The sequence below is a fragment of the Pelodiscus sinensis genome, chromosome 2 (genome assembly GCF_052426305.1).
Source record: "Pelodiscus sinensis isolate ZL-2025 chromosome 2, ASM5242630v1, whole genome shotgun sequence".
In the NCBI taxonomy this organism is placed as follows: domain Eukaryota; kingdom Metazoa; phylum Chordata; order Testudines; family Trionychidae; genus Pelodiscus; species Pelodiscus sinensis.
In genome coordinates, this window is record NC_143053.1 from 226,198,183 (window position 1) to 226,218,300 (window position 20,118).

A 20,118-nucleotide genomic window follows, 5' to 3' on the forward strand; every position below is an offset into this window, starting at 1 on the left:
TAGGGCCCTGTGTTATTTCTTTTGCTATCGTACAAGTTATCTTACTCAACAAGTTGGAGACATACTGTTACTTTTCGGTATGCCTCTGATTTTTCTTTTACTCACCATGCTATCTGCATTGTAGAAGATTCTAGTAGGGTCATGGAGTCTGGCAGCTTGGACAGCTGGGGATTTTGACTCATGTGAAGGTGGGGGGAAGCAGTTTGGAACAGAGAGGCAAAACATTGGCTTTTTCTGATAAAATATTCAGCAGAGAAATAGAGCAGGTAATAGTTAAACAGAGCTGACATTTAAAATGGTCACCTTTCATCCTTAACAGCACATTGAGGTTAATTCACATCTTCAGAGCTGTTTTTCAGGCTGCCTACAATTTATGAAAACAACAGTGCAACTCATTTTACTTGGCTTATTATTTCAAGGGTATCGTCACAATTATGAGGGCTGGAAACAGTTTTGTTATCAATAGCTTTGAGACTGGACCACAGTTATGATATATGAAGGGGGATTCTGTGGCAAATTTCAAAGCTGCAGCACTGGAGATGACATAAGACCCTGCAAGCAATGAATTAGAAACAGGTAACAGGCATTTCACATTCAGTAACAGCTGTCACAAAAGAGTAGGGCACCAGACCAAACTGACAGCCACTGCTGAAAGTGAAATGTCACTGGTTTCTAGCTATAGGTAGTGGTGAAAAGGCACTCTCAGATACCCCATTAGACTGTCCCCTGAAAATGTGGGCAGTGAGACCTGATGTAATGGCTTTTGACAACTTGATTGAACTGGTAAAAAGAGTCAACAGTTTTCAGTTTTAAAAATATCATTTTTAATCCCTCAGTGTCAGGTGCTGGGATATCTTGGCACGAAATGCCATGCAGCACTCCATGCATTTCACCTAATGCAGCATGAAGTAAGTGTGACTGACACAAGCAATATGACAAATGTAAGCAAACCAGAGAGAGTGGAAAAGGAAAGGGGGCTGAAAACCATCTTTCCAAGACAACAGCATTCAAGGAAGTATTTAGAAATTAAAAGTGCTCTTGAACAATAACAGTTAAGTTTTGCATGTGGCTTAACTATGGCACCAGAAAATCTTATTGGTGGACTCATCCACCCTCCTGCTGTTTATTTTACTCTTTTGTTGCATCTTGTTTCTTGGGCCTTGTGTAGTACTACTACTAAGTATTATCATTAATATTGATGCCATATCTTTTATGTAATGTCTTTCATCTTTAGATCTCAAGGTATTTTACAAAGAAGGTCAGTAACATCATTCCCATTGTACAGACGGTGAAACCATTACCAGATGAAGTTCACGCTTAACTCATCCTTTTGATAGGTTCCCTTTTCTAGGCCCCAGGTCTCAGTCTGTCCTTTCTCTTTCTAGATGGAATCATATGATTCTCCCACCCTCAGATAAGGCCCTGGGCTACAATCTCCTGTGATTACTTAAGCAGTTCTGACTTAGGTGCATCCCTGTAATTCTAAGCAATGACCATGGCAGTCAGTGACCCAGTAGTCTCCTTCAAGCAAAGTATTTATTTAGAACAAAACAATTACAGAGAAAACACATTTTAAAAACAATAATACAGGCTGGCCATGTACATAGCTGTTCCCTAACGTTTACCATTCCTTGGACTGGTGAAGATGATAGCTGCTGAGTTATATGGCCCATGGGTTCTCATGCTCCACCAATATTCAGGATTCACCAATGTTTGGGCTTATATTTTCAAAGCCATCCCATCCATAGGACAGATAAGGCCAACTGCCCTGAGTCCCATACTTCAGGAGGACATGGGTGCATGGTGGCCTGGAGCATTAGCAGAGGGCTTGGTGCCAACAGCAGTAAGCATTCTAGTCCTACTCCACCCTGCTGAGCCCCACCCCCACTCCAGGTCTTAACAGAACTCTGGGAAATGTCCCCGAGGCCAATTACTTTCTGCAGTGAGATGTCTGCTAGAATCTGCTCTTACCTTTGCCAAACCCAAGCTTGCATGTCTCTTGGAGACAGGATCCTAACAGTTTGCCTGTTGTCTTTCAAATCTTTGCTGGAGTGTCCTTATCTAGACCCAGGGTGTTGCTTTTCTGTTTGTTCTTCCCATAAACCTCCTCCTCCCCAGTCATTTAGATCAGATTTACCTCACTGACCTGATCACATACAATATTCATATAATTATTTATTATACATCAGTATCAATACATAAACACATAGCAATCCCACATCCTGGTTACTTGCAAACGTCTCAGTAATATTGTTATTAAACTAATAGCACTGCACCAGTTATGTCTCATCATAGTGCTGTGCTTGCATTGATTTAAACTGCCTCCCAATTGACCCATGTTGCAAGCATGAAGCCCAGTATTGCATTGACTGAAGAAAGCTGCTTCTAGGCACATGGCATTCTGGGCAGTTGTCAGGGCTAATAGTTGGATACCATCTAGAGCTTGGAAGAATTGTGGGAATAGGAAGCAAACTCCCATGACCTCTCCTCTTCTTAGGATCCCACAATTCATTTAGTGTTCTTTTGTCCATGCCATTTGAAAACTTCCTTCTGCCACCACTGTTAGCATGGAGGAATTCCAGAAGACTGCTGCAATTCTGTCTATAGCTGAGATTACTAGAATGACTATATGGTTGAGATTTGAAGAAGGCGAGGAGCTTCTGGTCCAGATGACCCTAGAGCAGTGAAGTGCAGAAGGGTAAACAGGCAGGTCACTTTTGAAGTGACAGATGCAATGTGGTTTAGGAGTGGGAGGACCCGCTAAACTGGTTTAATTAAACTGGAAAGGAAACACGTCCACATTTGCCAGTAAACTGATGTAACTCTGTATGAAATAGAGTTGTCAGTTTCAAAGTTGAATTTATATAGCAATATAAAACAATGTGGGTGGACACTCACCAGTATGTCTTTTGCCACTAAAAAAACCCAGGCAAGGCCAAATCAAATACTGTAAGTTCTCTGAGTCAGAGTCCCTAGAACAGGGGTCTGCAACCTATGGCTCTCTACAGAGCCAGATATGGCTCTTCTGGAGCCTCAGCTGAGCCCCGCTTGCTTCCCGCGCATAAGGAAGACAGCGCTGGCGCTACAGCCTTACAGTCCCTGCAAGACTGGAACTCCAGAACCAGGTTCCTGCGGGGAGGGGGAGGGAGAAAGCCCCCTCCCAGCTGGCTGGCGTGCGGAGAACAAGCAGAACTAAATATGGCTTGGTGCGACAGCGTTTTCCTTCCTCCCCCCAGTGTGGGGGAAGCCAAGAACCAAAGGTGGCTCCCAGAGCAGTGACATTTCCTTCTCCTGCATACTTCCTGCAGCTTCCCCTACTAGCTCGTGGAGGCTTCTGAGGAATGGGAGCAGCAGGAGGAGTGTTACACAGTGCCTGCCATGCTGCACGAAAACAAGTAAGTGCCCTCCCCACCCCATCATGCCCAGCTCCTCCCCCCAGATCACCTCCCAGCCATACACCCTGCCCCCAGCCCCCTGGCCAAACACCCCCTGCCAGACAGCCCTTGCCCCCTGGCCAAAACCCCCCCTTCCCCAGCCAGACTCCCCTTGCCTCCAGCCTCCTAGCCAAAATCCCCTCTGCCCCCAGCCTCACACCCCCTATCCCTGACCAGACACCCCTGGCCTCCAGCCCCTGGCCAAAATCCCCCCAGCCTCCTGGCCAGACACCCTCTGCCCTCTTGCCAGCATCTGCCCTGCCCCCTGGCCAGATGCCCCCCTGTCCCCAGCCCGCTCCTGGCCAGGCAGCTTGCCCCCTGGCCAGACGTTGCACCCTCACCCCTCCTACACCACACCTTCCGCTCAGATCCTGCACTCCCATCCTAATCCCATTCACTGGCAGCCCTGTCCCACACACTTAATGCCTCATTTTCCCTCCCAACCCAGAGGCAAGGGGGCCCTACAAAATCCACTAACCCTGAAACCCCAGAAGAGTAAACCTCAGTCCTCCCTACCCCTCCCACCCTATTGTGGGGCTGGAGCACCAGGGGAGTGAGGCATTTCAGTTGGGGACCATATCAGTGAAGGTTGGGGGTTTTGTGGGGGGTTTTCCTCACTTGTGTAGCCCCCTACTGATTTTTGTGTGGGTCAGTGACCCCTGACCCAAAAAAGTTCCCCATCTCTGCCATAAAGGAAATGTTGAAATCTTTTGTGTTGGACATATTTTACTTTATTTAAAAATGAAGCCTGGCCAACAAGCCCCCAATTGGGGCCCAGCCCCCATCTGGCTGCAGTGTCATAACACTACTGCACTCCCCACACCTCAACCCTGAGCCCATCATATACTGAACCCCCTGCCCTGAGCCCCTCATACTCCCGCCTCCTGCTCCTCCATGTTTTTGCAAAGTTCTTTGAAGTTTACATCATAACTTGCCAAATCCAGCTTCATGCACACATTCAGACGGTCTTCTGTTAGTCTTACCCCCACATTCCCAGTGCCCTGCCATAATACTCCAATAACCCATGCACCCTAACCTTGTGCCCTGCATCCATCATACACCCCAATCTCCTGCCCGGAGCCACTCATACACCCTAATCCAGACTCCAGCATCCCCACATCACCAGCCCCCTGCCATAAGATTGACAGAAAACCTCCTGAATGTGTGCACGAAGCTGGATTTGGACAGTTATGATATAAACTTCAAAGAACTTTGCAAAAAGATGGAGCAGCAGATGTCCCATTAAAGTCTGTGAGTACAATGTTTCATTTATGCTATTATTAATCATTATGTCACAATATTAAGTTGTGTATTTTCAGTCATGCAAATGGGCATTCTTATCAGGAGCGGCTCGAAGAGAGCTGCCAGCAACTGGCAGCTAGGTGGAATGTGCGATCGGCGCCCCGGCCTCCATAGCCCTCAATGGCGTGTCGTCCTCATTGGGCGCCGCGTTAAACACGGCCCCCTAAGCAACTGCCGAGGTTGCCTACATCCACGGGCCGCGCCTGATTCTTATACAGCTCTTTGTTGACCACTTGTTCTGAATTCTGATGTAGTTTGGCTCTTTGGTTTGAAAAGGTTGCCTACCCCTGCCCCTGCAGTTCTTCACTCTGGGAAAAAGTTAGGGCTACTACAATGTGTTTAACACACTTGAAGCATCACTTAATACTTAATGTAGACAAAGACGTGGTGCAGCATAGACACACACCTATTTAAACGTCTGTTAGCCAGCTAAGCACTTTGGTATTAACTACAATCAGCAAACATATTTTGCCATGCCCAGTTAACTTATTTCATATGTCTTTGCCCACACTATCTGTTGTAGTGTTTAAATACATGTTTATTAAAACAACGTGCTCCCTCTCTATCATTGCCATTCTGCATTCTCCCCCCTCTTTGCTATATTGTCTTCATTGCCCAGAGATGCTGGGCTTCTTTATTTCATCTCCAGAAAATATTTATGAAATGTAAGCAGCAAAGGCTTTTTTTAAAAAATATGACAATTTAGTTTTAGTAGTGGTTGCTGATCATAGCCCCAGATATGTGGGTTAGGCTTTAGTGAACATGTTTACTTTATTATTGCTATATTAGCAAACCTGTAATTTTTTTCTTCTGTGAACACATGGCCTAGGGGCTTTGTTGGTAACATTAAAACCCTGCAACTCAGTGCTGAAGCCTGCAATCAGCTAAGAATATGGAAAAAGAAACCCTTCCATAAGTGCAGAATTCAGAGTGAGGCAATACAGGCCATACCCCTGTGGCAGAATCCAGGGTAGTCTGTGGTGAATGGGTTGTTACCATTGTGTGTTGGCTGGACAAAGAGGGCTCCAAGCTATATGACTAGATTAGGATCCAAACTTCCAATAGTTTCTGTGGTGTTCAAATGTGAGGATTGCTGTTGTTTGATCTGGATAAAGAGAAACCTAAGCTCTGGCAAATGTAACCGTGCGAGTAGAATATGTGAGCAGATCCAGGAATCCGCAGCTGTTTTTTGAACACCTCTAAAATTAGCACTGTCATCCTAGTTAAGCAAATTAAAGGCAAATAACCAGTGAAATGTTTCTTAAACCAATTTATTTGGGCTCTCAGCAACAAGCACCAACAATGGACCACTTAAAATTTTTTTTACAGATCACCTTTTAAAAAATCATGAACAATGAAGTGCTCCATAACCAGATTACTGTACAGTGTGACACGGATACATATCAGTCATGCTGGAGACATTTATTGCCTCATCCATCCTTCCTTATCAGTTGTTTCCTAGACAGAATTTACCCTTCAGAAGCAGGTAGGTGCATACAGCATACGTTCCTCTGACTGTTATTTTTTAGGACACACCAAGCTACAAGGGGACAGTTTTCCAGTGAAATCTCATCTCATAAACAACTCTGCCTATTTTCATGCTAAATAATCAGATTGTTCTTCCAGCTCATTAATGTTGCACTGACATGCTGGCACATCAGCACATCACTGCAGTTTGCTTTTGCTCAAAATTGGCCAAACAATGGAAACATATATGAATAATTCATTATTTTTTGAAAAAATCACCATTTTTACCACAAATTTTGCCTCCAGTCTAGCAAATATCTACAGTCAGGCAGGCCCCAGGCTCATGCAGAATCCCATTGATGAGCATCGACTGGCAGGATTGGAACCATTGTTTAACCAATTGTTAAACTAGCTGTTCACAGAACTTCACAAGTAAGAATTTCAGAGCCTTCCTGCATTTCTAGTTTGTGCTAGCTATCTGTCTGCCTGTCTGCCTTGTCTCCACTTAAAAGTTTTGCTTACATCACTATATCATTAGGACCATGTTAAAAAACATCTCACTAGGGCTAGGGCTACACTGCAAAGGTAAGTCAGAAAAAGAAACGCAATTTGCAGTATGCAAATTGTGTATCTTTTTCTGCTTCACTGTCTAAAGAGGCTTTTCTGAAATTTGGCGCGTCTACCCAGCACCAAATTTTGGAAAAAAGTGCTCTTTCGACACATCCGTTATTCCTTTTACAACAAGGTTTACAGGAATAGTGAAAGACCATATCTGCTTTTTTGAAAAATTTTCCGAAAAAGCAGATGCGTTCCTTGGATGTGGCATTGCTTCTCTGGGATACCTCTGGTATCCCAGAAAAACAGTGGAGTCTAAACGTAACCTAAGTAACAGAACTAGCTATGCAGAAAAAAGCCTTAACATAGATGTATTTATTCTGGCAAAAAGTCCTTATGCCTGTCTTTAGCTTATTTTATCCAGGGAGCCTGTATCAGCAATACCAGTGGAAGCAGTCTTTCCCACTATGTGCCTCCACTAGGAGGGTTTGCTCGTATAGCTGTCCTGGTACAGGTATACCAGCATTCACTTTCTAATATAGACTGTCCTGAAGATATAATGCTGCCCATCCCCATAATATCCATACGTCTTCCCTGTAAAATCAACAGCAGTATCAAAGTTGCAAGTGGACTTCATTGAATCACTGGCACATCTCCCTTTTCAGGGTCATAGTCTACTTAGGATCGGGCTTTTTGTTTTGATTGTTTAGATTTTGTCATTTACTTTTTGGAGGAAGGAGCTTTTTTGCTTTTTTTGTGTAGAAGGGGGCGTCAGTGCTGTTTGCCATTCATATGGTGGAATGGGCTTTTTGTGATTCCTAGATCCAGGGTAGGATTTAGGCAGGCCCTCTGTGGTGGCACTGGGCAGCATAAGCTACATTCCTTGATTGTGATTAGAGATTTAGGGAGTCATGGACTCTGGATGCAGCAAGCTCTGTGTTTCCAATGCCTGAGTCTTGACTCTTCTTTTTCAGGAGGGGGACTACAGTTTCTGGCTCTACTAGGAAAAAAAACACCCCAATATCCTCCTTGGAATACTGGAAGAAGCAAGATTTGCATTTTCAGAACAGTATCTGTTTAATATTTATACATTCAGAGAATATAAATTTGAATACAATTATAACTGATAGGGAAATTGGAGTTGGTATGCAAATAAGATTATAAAATTCCCCTGTGCCTATAATTAAAGAAAGTCTGAACTAGACGTAGTGTTTCCTTGTTACTTAATTACCTCTTCAGACTTTCCTTATTTCGATGAAGTGTCCCTGGATTGTGCTAGCTTGTTTATTTGTAAAATAAACAACTTGTCCTTCAGTTCAGTGGTGTCTGCTACTTATGAAATGCAGTTGAAAACTAGAAAGCGTTGTTAGATACAAGAGTAACATCAGGATCTTCTTTTCTCCTTTGTTATTCAAATCTCTTTTCCCCAAAAGTAATTAGGGCCAGATTTTCAAAAGTATTTAGATACCTAAAGATGCAGCTATCCAGTGATTTAAGTGGGAGTGAGGGCCCTGATTTCTAACAGTATTTAGGTGTTGTGCCACTACTGTCAGGCCTAAAAAATGAAGCTGATTAAGGCACTTTGGGCTGGATCCACAAAGAGATTTAGGTGCTTGATTCTTCTTTTGGCACCAGTGACATTCTCAGACTCACCGTGCATTTATTGCCTAACCCTGGAGCCATCTACAGTCTCCTAATGGCACATGCAACTGCAATCAAACACCGTGGCTGGCCATTGTTAGCTGACTCAGCCTCACGGGGCTTGAACTGAGGAATTATAAAATTGCAGTGTATACATCCAGGTTTGGGTTGGAGCCCAAAGCCTTGAGCCGTAAGAGCGTTCACGGTCGCAGGCAGATCGAACTGCTTCTCCTTACCCTGACTGAAAAAATTTAGAAATAGTTAGTTTATACTTAGTTTTTAGTCATAGTTACTTGTTCTAGACATAAACTCACTTGTTAAATCTTATATATATATATATATATACACACACACACACACACACACACACACACAGGGCTTGACAAACGGGGGCTTGACAAACGGCGGCAAAATCTACTCGCCAGTCCTGCACTGCACATTCGCGCACCACCGGTAAATGGGGCGACCAACTGAAATCTACTATCCACAGGCGAGTAGAAACAGCGGTTTGTCGAGCCCTGTATATATACATTTTATTTGCCTAGGTATAGTTTTCTCTAGTTATAATAGTTATAGTTGAAAGACTTCAAAGAGATGCCGGGCTCCCCTGGTTTCAAGAAATGTTCTACATGCCATGATGCGATGCCGGCGTCCTACAGCCATGCCAGCTGCATCAAGTGCTTGGGCAAGGGCCACTTCCCTCAGAAATGCCCACACTGCTCAAAGCTGACAGCGCGTGTGAGACGAGACTGCGAAACGTGCTTAAAAATGTTGTTGTTCAGCAAGGCATTGCAACCTGCTGACAACAAGGTGACTGGAGCTCTTACCGCCGCAGGAAGACCACCAGCAGCCCACAAGATTAGCACAGCTGATAAGCAGGGCACATCCGGCTTGTCTTCCAGCACTCCAGCTCACAGACATAAAACGAGCCGTACTGTATCTGAGCCGAGCCCAGCCTCACACAGGGAGGCAGCACAGGCAATGCCAATAGCCCCAAGAGCCAATTCGGCACCTAAGCTGAGCAAACAAAGGCCACCAGCACTGGCAAAATCGGCATCAAAGGGGCACATGATGGCACTGATTACAGCACCAAGATCGCCATCTCTGGCACCGCCCCTGCGTCTGTCCTCATCTTCAGGCTCAACGACTAGCTCAACGGCGCCGAGTCATGTGGCACTGACCCACACTGTGCCGGGTTGCACTGCACCCGATCACACGGTGCTGACTGTAGCGGCACTGAGTCCGGCGGCACTGACCACAGCAACACAGCCTCCAGCGGTTCTGCTCCCCACACAAGCACCACATCGATCAGCACTCACGGCACTGGCTCTGAGCTCAAAAGAACAACCAGTACCGGCATCACATATGGCCCCGACGGCAGCACAACTTTCTCCTCAAAGACGCAAGGCTACTCATAAATCCAGGAGGATAATTACACCTTGCCCTAGCCTGGAACCAGCTGTATTTTCTCCACAGCTTTCTTCACCAATTTCAGTATGCTTGGTCCCTATGCAACATGAAGGCTGTCCCAGTCCCTACCAGAGGTGCTCACCATGGTACTCACCATCACCGCAGCGCTACCATAGATGGTCATACTCCCCAGCATACTCTAGAAGAAGATCTCATTCTCCTAGGTCACCTACAAGATCCACCTACACCAGATACCACCATATATCCCATAGGAGATACTCACCATATTATTATTCTTCTCACCATGGTCATGATAGTTATTATCATTGCAGTGACTACCATTTGCATTGTTGCTCTTATAGCCATTCCCGCTTGTCGTCTCCGCACTATCATCAAAGGTATTCACACATTACTACTAGGTTACCATCACCGTCCCAATCATCTACAAGGCCACCAACCTCTTAGGGGATGCACCTCCACCAGTGCAACAACCGGAACAGCAAGAAACTCTTTCAGAACAGGCTCAACCCCAGTCCTGACTCCAATCCCTCTTCTAGAGGCTAGACAATGGCTCGGTACTCACCTTCAGTGGAGCACCCACGGCGACACTGTCCGAAGAAGAAGAGGAAGTTACTCACCTTGTGCAGTAACGATGGTTCTTCGAGGTGTGTCCCCCCGTAGGTGCTCCACAACCCGCCCTTCTCCCCGCTTCGGAGTCTTTTCTTATGTTTTTCAGAGTGACCCGATTAGGAGGAACTGGTGGGAGCTGGACCGCGTGCAGCCTCATAAGCGGCATGAAAGGCATGCGACAACAACACGCATGCACGGTTCGGCTAAACCACGACTGATGAATCTTCAACCTGCGGTGCCGGGATGAGCCCAACACCTTCAGTGGAGCACCCATGAGGGGACACACCTTGAAGAACCATCGTTACTGCACAAGGTGAGTAACTTCCTCTTCTTCAGATGACAGAAGTGGATTGTACCCACGAAAGCTCATGATACCATCTACATGTTTTGTTAGTCTTTAAAATACTACCAGACTATTCGTTGGTTTTAAGTTTTTCCTGTTACAGGCTAACTTGGCTACCCCACTGAAGCTTTTATTTTCTTATTTTCCATTCATGATTTTATAACCTCTTATCATATCTCCACTGAGTCATCTTTTCCATACTGAACAGTGTCAGTCTTTTTAATCCCTCTTATGGAACCCACCCCATTTTTGTTGCCTTTCTCTGCACTTTTTCCAGTTCTAATGTATCTTTTTTTGAAATGGATAACCAGAACAATATTCAAGGCATGGGCATACCATGGATTTATATGGTGGCATTATGTTATGTTCTGTCTTTTCTATCCCTTTCCTAATGGTTCCTAATATTCTTTCAGCATTTTTATCTTGACTTATTGAGTGGATATATTTCCAAATTTAATATGGATACTGCAGAATATTTGTGGAAGGCAAATTTTAACATTTGTAATCATAAGACTTTGTACCCCAACGCTGATTCTAACAATTAAATTACTCTGGTCATGCAACAGAAACCAGGTGACCTTGCTATCCAGTTTAAACAGCAGACATTGTGAATATAAAATGCTGATTCTCTCAACAAATTGCCTGTGAGTGACCTAAGCACCAAGAATTATAGTGAAATCTTAAATCACTACTCCATGAACCAACAAAAAACAGATTTGCCCTTAGACAGTTTGTAAACAGAAAAAGAGAAAATCATTCAATAAATGATGTTACGAGTTATTTTCTCAGCTTTAGTAGGTACTATATCCAGTAATCTAATTTATCATATATCCTATTCAGAATGCCTGAATTCTTACTCAGGCAAGAACCCCATTCATGACAATATGCAAAATCCTATCCAGGTTCACATAAGGGCTTCATATTGTGACTGGCGTGCAACAGGAAAAAGAAATGTTGAGTATGTGTGGGGAATCTGCAGCAGGCTGGCGTACAGACTTCAGCAACATGGGGGCTCTCCCCCATCACCCACGGGGTCTAAACTGTTAAATGAATATTGATTTTGGTGTTGCCTTTCTAGAAGTGCTGTTCACAGCTGAATTCAGAAAGACTGTGGTCATAGGGGATGAGAAAGAGAAGAGACAGTGGATGAACTGAAGTGGGGGGGGGGGGTCACACAACAAAAGCCAAACTATTATAAAACATTAAATAATCCTCCATGCAAAAATTTTACAGTTTAAATGTTAAGCACTGATCCCTACGTTTACATTTATGTGGATTCTGAGGTGTGCACATTTAATAATGAACCTAGGATTAACCCCCTATGTAAAACTCTCCACTATAGGGAAATGCTTTTTACAATATAGTGAAGCTTTGTGCAGTGTGTCTTTTGCAATTAAATATATTCACACAATCCATTCAGAAAAGGAAGCATTTGAATACTTATTGGAACCTCTGGAGTCTAAAAACACCAGACTGGAAATGTCAGGAGAAATAATTTTCCCATACAAATTACAGTAGTAGTAGTATTGCAGTAGCCCCAGTTTACTAGGTGCTGTACAAACCACATTTAGAGAATTTTTCTGTGCAAAGAATTTGTATTTGAAATAGACAGAATGGGTGCATCTAGACTGGCAAGATTTTGCACAAAAGCAGCTGCTTTTGCGCCAATACTTGGCAGCTGTCTACACTGGCCACTTGAATTTGCGCAAGAGCACTGACTTAGTAATGCACAAAATCAGTGCTTCTTGCGCAAATACTTTCACGCTCCCGCTCGGGAAAAAGCCCTCTTGCGCAAGAGGGCCAGTGTAGACAGGGAAGAACTGTTTTGTGCAAAAAAGCCCCGATGGCTAAAATGGCGATCGAGGCTTTCTTCCGCAAAATCGCGTCTAGACTGGCCACGGATGCTTTTGCGCAAAAGCACTTTTTGCGCAAAAGCACCTGTGCCAATCTAGACGCGCTTTTGCGGAAATACTTTTAACAGAAAATCTTTTCCGTTAAAAGTATTTCTGCAAAATTATGCCAGTCTAGACGCAGCCAACAGATTTAGAGTGGGAGGAGAAACAGGCCCAGAGAAGTGAAAGTGACTTGCTAAGCCCACTGCAGGTCAGTGAAGAGCTGGGAATAGGAACCAGGTTTCCTGACTCCCTGCCCAATACTGTAGCCCTAGACTTCATTACATGCATGCTCAGAACAGGACTAGACAGGCTTAAAATGCCATTCAAGGCTTGAGTAGCATTATTATTGTCATGATTATGAGGGTTAGCCAGCAGCCTGGGGAATAAGGGGTTAACTACACCTAGCCAGGTAGAGTGGCCAATAAGAATGTAGGTAGGACTTTCGAACTGGGACAAAGGAATTTGGGTTTTTTCCCTCCTTTGTTTTTCTGGGTGAGTCTTCTGCAGCTACAGGGAGGGACAAGCATGTCTCTCTCTCTCCAAAAAACAATTCTTCACTTTCTGTAAGTAGGGTAAAGTTTAGGTAGTTTCGTTAGGCTTTATTGTTTTAAGGGTTGGGTATGAGATCTGATATCTGGCACTACGTAAGAGATGCTTGGCTTTTCTTTTTACTTAAGTTCTATCCCATGGTGTAATTCCTCCATGAGTATATTTTGTTACCTTTCCATCTGATCCTTATGCTTGCAACAGGAATATTGTTGTAATTATAAAAGTTTTCTTTTCTTTTTATTAACATGGCATTGGTTACTTGTGTCCCCTGATTTTTATAATAGGGGTAAGATTTCCCAAATGATCTTTCCCCTAATTTCGTTATTAATATTTGGGTGGTGGCAGCGGAAGTTTTATTCCCAAAATCTAGGTTTTTAAGATTTTGGGGGAAGTTTTATACCAAAGCCTAGTAAATAAGGCTTTGGGGTACACTTGCTGGCCCCCACTTCTGCATTTATCATGCCAGAGTGGGGAAGGAGCCAGGACAATTATAGTAGTACCTGCAGACCCCCACCAGGATTGGGGCCTGGTTGTGGTGCAGGCTACACAAAAACACGTGTAACAGACAGTCCCTCACTGAAGAGCTTGCAGTGTAAACAGACTAGACAGAGAAAGGGTGCGGGAAAAGAGAAGTACAGCAAGGAAAGCTGACTTGTCCAGGATCACACACCAGCTGGGTGGTAAGCCAGGAGTATACCCCCAATTTCCTGAGTCCCAAATCAATTCCCTGTTTATTAGATCCGATGTTGCCTTCCCTGTTTTGGTCTGGCCACAAGTCCCAGTTTAAGGGGGTAGACCTAGCAGCTCTGCCACTGCTGCAGACACAACCTGTCTCCTCTGCAGGTGGTGTGAGGACTGAGGCTGTAAGGAATTTGGAATGCTGAATCAGGCCCTTATGTGTTACTTTTTGCTCTTGCAGCTTTACTGCTTCAGCTGCATCAGATTTTTAATAAGGGAATCCTAAGGGACAGCAAGGACAAACAATTAGATTAAACATTCATATAAATCTTAATCCACTCACAGCTATTAAAAATATCAAATGCAAATCAGAAGCTGAAATCATTGCTAAGCCATCATATCTGCTGTTTGGCCAAGTGTTGCCAGTACCAAGTGATTTAAAATTATCTTTTGAAATGTCATGTGGATTGGAGCAGTAAATGCCCCTCAGCTTTCTGCCCACCTCCTAAATCAGAAGTGCAAATGCAACACCAGAGCAGCATTAATGGGCAGCTTTACATGCAGAGAACCAATCAGCAGCATTATGCAGGTGCCTATTGTAGTGGGATCGGGCATTTATTTTTTATTGTGAGAAGGCCCAAAGGTTTGGAGGGTTTGGCAACAGCAGATTTTTCATCCTGCCTGCCTGAAAACACTTTACAAAATGCCATTCTCCATTTCTTGGACCCCCCTGAGAGAGAAAGGAAATATTACAGGAAAAACTTAAAAAACAACAAATGGTCTGGTAGCACTTTAAAGACTAACAAAACATGTAAATGATATCATCAGCTTTCATGGGCACAACCCACGAGAAGACATCAGCCCCTCTGAACTGAGTGTGGGGTCGTCTCACTCTCTCAGGCCCCCTCTACACACACCCCAATCCCCCATGCCCTCAGTGGTCATTTTTTTGTAGGGGCAGGATGCCTCAGTTTCAGATTTTGAGCATGGCCCCTCAAAACTTCTGTGCATGACTGAGCAGTAGAACCTGCTACGTGGAGCCCTGCTCCTGAGAAATTCCTGCCTGCCAGAAAGGAGACGCTCTATAATCAGGGAAATCAGTCTATCAACGGGAGAGCAATTTTCCTCTGACTGTGTGTGAGACATGTCATAGAACAGCTCCTAAATCATTTATATTTTACTTTTTTATGATCCAGTTGTGAATTAGCTTTTTCTACATTTTCATTGAAAGGATGGAACAGATGTCCAGGGTTTTCAGGGTGATAAAGCCATTAAAATAACTTACCCGAAGCTGAGGTTCCCCACCACTACTTCCAAGGGATTAGTCATTCAAACACATTGTTTAGGGTTGCATTGGGTGGAAGGAGGCTTTTCAAAATGGCTTACTACCTTAGGGTACAAGGAATAGGATCCTACAGTTCAGGGTAGAGGGACAGATAGGAGTTGCACAGCCATTTTGGAAATGCATTATCTATTGTCAGATTAATTCATCTAACATACCTTGCACAATGGGTGTGGTAGCTGTTTATCACAATGGGCCACACTCTGGCTTTGGATCCCAGTGTCGGGCACCACTACTGATGTTAATACACAGATCTGACAAGTTTGCCCAATATCTTTTTTTAAAATGGTGGTTAGGAAGAGATTGGTTTATGCTGCTTATGATGCAAAAAGGACTATTTTTGACCACTCTTCTATTTTCTCACTAATTTTTTTTAAATAAACACAAAGCAAAACAATACAGGGCATGCTGTTCACTTGAATGGTTGTCTTAGGCTAAACCAAACCTACCTATAGCACAAGTTAACCTCAAAAGATCTGGTGAGTCAGTTTCAGTGTGTTTATGAGCCCCCTAAAGCTCCTGATGCTACAGAACTAGAATTGGTAATATGGGGGGAACAGGCTTTGTAGTGAGATTGTTGGGATTTCGGCCAAGCCTTTTGTCATGATGCTTCAGCACTTTTACTGCTGAGCCCAGCTAGAACTCAGGACAAAGATGCATAAAAATTATTTCAACAGCTAGTTGACCCCATTTCCAGCAAGGGCATTCGATGAGTGAATGTAGCCATGTATCTTTAGATATTATTTGCATACCAAACCCTTGTTGCCTGTCACCATACAGCCAATTACCAGGTGACTGCATGATCTTGACACTGTTTCAGGAGGAATCCAAACAGAGCTTAGAGCTATGGGTGGCGAGGGAAGGATCCTTGCTGGAGATGACATGGAGTTCTAAGGAGGTCTTGCAGATGAACGCCCTGGATTTCTCTGACCACAGTGGAGCTCTATGACTGTCAGGGTATGTCTACACTACCACCCTAGTTCGATCTGAATTTCCTGGGCTTCATTTGCATATTGCCGGGCGCCGCCATTTTTAAATGTCCGCTAGTGCAGACTCCGTGCCCCGCGGCTACACGCAGCACGGACTAGGTAGTTCGGAACTCCTCGTGGAACGGTAGTTCAGAATAGGAAGCCTAATCCGAACTACCTAGTCCGTGCCGCGTGTAGCCGCGGGGCACGGAGTCCGCACTAGCGGACATTTAAAAATGGCAGCGCCCAGCAATATGCAAATGAAGCCCGGGAAATTCAAATCACTACCACTAGGGTGGTAGTGTAGACATACCCTCAGATACATCCAGCAAAGTGTATATATTTGTACCCCTTTCCTCAGTCCCCGGAACAAATCAAAATTGCAGTTACATATGACTGGCTCAATTTTGCAAGCAAACTCCCTATGTAGAGGGCTAACAGAAATGGGATGCTTTGTGGAATAATGTGCTGAAAACCCCCAGGAGCAGGGACATTGGAACAATTTTTTCTTGAGTGCTTGCTCATATCTATTCCAATTGAGGGGTGTGTGCACACTGTGTGCACACCTGCCGGGAAGTTTTTACGCTAGCTGCAACCCACTGGGTTGACTGTGGAGCCCCCTGAAGTGGCGCCAGTGCAATGCCCTGTACATGACAGTGCCAACCCAACAGCCCCTCAGCTCCTTCTTGCCAGCTACTCCAACAGTGGGAAGGAAGGTGGGTATGGAACAGACATGAGCTACACATCTTGAAGAACAACAGTTACAAAGTGATTCTGGAGTACTGCAGCTCCAAAGGCCACATCACATCTGGACTGCTGTACAATAGTGAAGTACGATGTAAAGGTATGGATCGAAGACCATGTCACAGCCCTGCAGATTTCCTGGAGAAGAACATTGGCCAGAAAAGCACCCATGTGGAGTACCAGGCTATGACAAAACTGGCAAACCCTTCACCCAGTCTGCCACTAATTGCTGTGAGGATTTCTGAAAGGGCTTAGTCCTGCCTATGTAGAATGCGAGAGCTCACGTGGCAACCATGGAGTGCAGCTGTTGCTCCCGCAGGCCTTGGTGAGATTTGGGATAGAAAACCAGAAGGAAAATATCCTGGCCTGTGTGGAAGGCAGAGACCACTTTTGGGAGAAAATCCAGATGAGGGCAAAGCTGAACCTGGTCCTTATGGAAAACAGTATATGGAGGGTCCAACACGAGGGAGCAGAGTTCCGACACCAGACTGACAGAGGTAGTGGTGAGGAGAAAAGCCATCTTTCCTGAAAGGTAGAGTAACAAGTCAGTAGAGGCTCAAAGGCAAGACTAGGGATGCCAGTGTGTAAGTGAGTACACAATTAACTGATAACGCCTGGGCTTATCAATTAATCTTATTGATTACATGCACTCCCCTCCCCCACTTGCTGCATCTGTATCAGAGGCAGCAAAGGAGGGGGAGGTGGGAGCTGGTGCTGTCAGGAGCCAGCTTTTAAGATCCAGAAAGCTGCCTGCACCCGCACCCCAGCACTGCTCTCTCTGAGAGAGAGGCAGCAGCGCACAAAGTCAGGGGGGCAGGTGGGAGCCGGTACATGCGGGGAGCTGACTTTCAAGCCAGCTCCCCATGTGTATTGGCTCATGTGAGCCATTTTCCCCCCTCACCCCACACTCCACACTGCTGCTTTTGGATGCTGGCACAGCCTCTGTCTGCAGGGAGTTTGGGCCCCTCATGGACAGGACCTGCTGCTGTCCTGTGCTGCTGACTCTGTGTCAGCAGCACAGAGTGACAGGCGGGAGTTGGTCTGTGCAGAGAGCTGGTTTTTAAATTGGCTCCTCTTGTGGACTGGCTCCCACATGCCACCCCGTGGAGTGGCAGAGGGCTCCCTGGGAGCGGGGCCAAGAGTGCACTGACTGCCGTCCCATCCCTGGGGACTTTCGAATAGCTGTGTAACTGCTAAAACTTGATGAGGTTACATGACTATTCAATTATTCACTATCTAACATCCCTAGGGAGGACATGTGACTGCCGAGAGAACCAGGTTGAGATCCCAAGAGAAGACTGGGCACCGGACCAGCAGGTGGAGTCTATCCATACCCTTGAAGAAGCATCTGACTAGGGGGCTCATGATGACAGAGCAACCGGCCTCTCCTGGGTGAAAGGCCAAAATGGCTGCCAAGTGAACATTTAACAAGGAGGTAGCCAGGCCCTGGTGTTTCAAGGAGACCAGGTACTCCAATACATAAGGAATGGAGGCGGATAAGGGCGCCAAGGTATGCTGGGGGCACCCACAGGAGAATTGTTTCTACTTTTCCAGGTTTGTAAGCCGAGTGGAAGGCTTCCTACTGCCAAGGACCTGATAGGCCAGCTCCGTGGGGGTCAGCCACAGAGCCACCATGCAGTAAGATGGACAGTAAGATGGGTGGTGAAAGCAACTGTGGTCCTGGATGATGAGGTTGAGAGCAGGGGAAAAGAAATTGGTGGCTAAACCAACAGGTCCATGAGGGTACCAATGCTGGTGTGCCAGGGCAACAATTGGAATAAATATGAGCAACAAATTAAGAAGAGCAACAGTTACAAACGTGAGTAGACATTTTTTAGTGTGTAGAGGGGGTGTTTAGATGGAAACCATGTATTTGATGTTTGATATTTTTACTTCAGCACCCCTAGTTCCAGCACCAATGACCAGAAAAGTAATTTATACTGTTGCACACATGATTATATCGAGAGAATTTCAACATATGTAATGTCTGCTAATAAGAAACTTTATCAAACAGCTGCCTAAATGGTGGTTTGAAAAGGGTTAATTTTCTTTCTGTGTGTCACATCTGCTTGGCTGACTGCTCACTATCTGCCAGCCGAGGCATTATGTGATGCTCTGCTTGTTTCCAGAGCTGTCATTCAAGACAAGCTGGGCTGAGAAATGGTTAGAGCAGGAATAAATATCAGCAGAATAATCTGGACCGTGACCATCCACCTCCTACACTCTACCTCACCCACCTACACACATGCTGCTGCTGCTGCAACACAGCCACTGCAGGGCCAGGCACTGAGCTGCCTTCCCACCCCCATATTTAACAAGATGTTGTGCTTTTCCTGTGTGGCCCTTCTCTGTATACAGATTGTACGACTGGCGCGCTGAAGTCTGGTCAGACACTTCCCCCACAAGGTAGCTGGACTGTAATGCAGGGAGAATTTACTTTAAAATTAACACAGTGTAGTGAGGGGAGACTCCCTTGTGCACCGAAAAATTAAGTAACAACCTAATAGGTGTTTATGACAGTCTGCCAGGAGACATGCAGGCCTGTTCTCTGCCTAGCTTTGCATGAGCGGACACTGGGGAAGGCACTGTCACAAGCAGACAGGGACACTGATTCTGTTTTATCGCACTGAATACCTGAGCAATTTTGTTTTCAAGCCAAGGAAGGCTGGTCGCTATGGACTTCACTGGGCTTTGGATCAGACCCTTCTTGAAGAGTGACAGCTAATAGAACAAACAGCTGTGATTCACTGCTGCCTTGCACCTTTTTGATTGTTTGCACACATGCAAAGAGAGGCTAAAATGGGCATAACATGCTGCCATTTTGCTTTGGTCACATTTCATGCCTACTTGGCTCTAGTGTGAATGATTCCATCCAGTCCACGGGACTGGGGACTGGGCATGGAGTGTGGAAAATGGCTGTGGAGGTGAAATGGACTTGGCAGTATTACCAGTGTGTGTTTTAATTAAGCAATGGGTTGGCTGCACACTTCCTGTCAAATAAAGAGAATTACCAGCTCGGGGCTGAGGGGAACTAGTTTTTTTCTCATTCAGTGTAGCCATCTGCTGCTCCCATGCTGAACTGGACTGCTCTGGAGTATGGTGCAGCCAGCAAAGCAGTGGAGCCACCCTGCTTAATTTCTCTCTGTCTGTAAATTGTGGC